The sequence below is a fragment of the Parambassis ranga genome, chromosome 5, assembly GCF_900634625.1.
Source record: "Parambassis ranga chromosome 5, fParRan2.1, whole genome shotgun sequence".
NCBI lineage: Eukaryota > Metazoa > Chordata > Actinopteri > Ambassidae > Parambassis > Parambassis ranga.
Genome location: NC_041026.1, coordinates 28,250,758 through 28,253,120, shown reverse-complemented (window position 1 = coordinate 28,253,120; position 2,363 = coordinate 28,250,758).

Sequence of the window (2,363 nt, the reverse complement as noted above, 5' to 3'; positions counted from 1 at the left end):
AAGTGACCGACCTTGGACATTTGTTTTAACATACTGTGTCACTTCTGATCTGCTTACTTTGCCAAGCCAGGTTCATCAACTTGAACAAGTCTGTTTTACTCTAATCTACAAATTGTGCCTTCAGTGATATTTTGCACCACGAGTTGTATAATTGAAGATATGTTAACTTATAATGGCAAGTAACACTGAGAAAAGCATCTACTGTTTAGACAGAATTTCAAGAATATGATATTATTTCTTTAACTCTAGACACCATGAACCAAGAGCTCTCTCTGCCTCCAAAGTCCCATATCAATAATAAACAGCACATCCATATTGTTTCTCAGGTCAAGTCGCAGACATTAAGTGTAAGGAGGAGTTTGTGTGTGAATCGGGCCCTTCGTGGTTTAACAAAAATCTTGCAAGCAATGGAAAAGATGGGTAAGCACTATATGAACAGTGGATGATTGTAAAATTACAGGTGAACTCAATTATAGAATTATAATTCAAAAATATTAGTGTCTAGTGTATATCAGCCTAGTCTCATGTTATTTTGAATTAACTGTTTCATGCCCAATAACACAAAATGTTCTCTTTCGGGAGGGCTGAGGGCCTCACTTTAACTGACAGGCAGGACAGGCACTTGTGCTCCACCTCTTTTCCATGAGGTACTTGGTTGGAGCCATCCACCTTTATAAAATAAGTGGACGGTTCTTGTTGTGGTGTGTGCGAAACCATAGGCTACATTACATGGCTATTTGATGTATTGGAATGTGTCTGTTGTGTATTTATTATCTGGGCAATTGAACAAAGCTAGAAATATCATTTATTACATGATAGCTCTCCTCCTTAACTACTAAAATACTATTTTACTGATCTGTTTGCTGAAGTCTGTACAGCATTCATTCCCATTGAGCGTTAATGTAAACACAATAAGCTGCTGATCATAGTAGACCTGGAATCAGGGGAACTCGTTGAGCTCGAGGAATTTCCTTGTGTGGTCATGACACCAAAAGGAGCTCCAGACTGAGAGCTCTGTCTGTGGAAACGGCTGTTTCTCCGAGCAAGACTCCGTTCAAAGGAGGATCGATTCCTCTGACCTTGTTCGAATCAAAGCGATGGTCCCGTGCAGCTCTGCCTCAGTGCCCCACTCAGATCAGGCCTCATGTGCAGCGCTAACAGTGCTAATGATGATAAAGAATCAATAGGTGATTATGAGGCTTTGAGCCATATTGTTAGAAGATGGAAGTAGGGAGTGCAGAGAGAGGACTGGGATGGAGTGAGACCTGGAATAATACATGCTGAATGATAGAGAAACACACACTGTGTTAAAGAATAAACACACACACACACAGCTGGATAACTGTGAGGCCAACTCCATTACTAATGACCACCCCAGCTGAAAGTCTGGCTCCCCAAATCCCTCTGTTTTTATTAAAGCACATACTATCTTACGTATTTAGAAGGCCTGAACTAATCTTTGTGCGTCCAAAAATAATTTTTTAATTATTGTGAGACCTATTATTAATATGCAGAGAGCTTTCTGGATTCAGTATACATCACTGAAAGTAATTATGGAGAAGAGCTCTTTTTTTTAATGCCAACAACTTAAATATTCAAAGAGGTGCAGCACTGTAAGGAAGACAAACACTGCCCTCTACAGGCTGTCCACTGCAGCTCAGCTGGCACACAGCAATCCATCCCAACATCTCAATACGGCTCTGTCTGTCCCTCCGTCTGCCTCCTTTGTCTCCTCTCCCCCTCTCTGATGCATTTAAATGTTTCCCTTTTCATCTTGTCATCTCAACACAAATATCTCCTTGCCGCATCTGAGCAGTCTTAAATGGCAGAAAATGTCTGAGGCAGATTTTCTCTAGACGAGGAGCATGTGGAACTTCACAAAGGATAAACAGAGAGGAGAGTCAGAGTGCGCTTCTGAAGGTCATGTGTGGTTAATGTGTTTAGATTCTTAATTTTAGCCCTTTGCCAAACCTCACTGACACTAGCCCGCACGCTATTTCATTTTGTGAACAATCAAGGGCAGACTTTTAAACACACTCTGAAGCTTCTTTTGGATGACACTTTGTACTGTTTTTGGTAGATGAAGACTTTGAGAATCAGTTCTCACATCTGCACCATTTTCTAAGTGGTGTTTTTTAAAGCGGTTTCACAGCACTGTTCATTATCCTTATGACAGCTGTGAGATTACAATAATGTTTTTTTTTAAAACCACCATATTTAAGGAAGTGCTGTTCCAAGACAGAAAGAAATCTTTTTCAACTGTAGAGGCTCATTAAAAGATAATGTAGTCTCTTTGATAACAGTGCCTTAAATGTTCATTGCAAGAAATATATTTCCATATACTACATTTTTGTGTAATACCA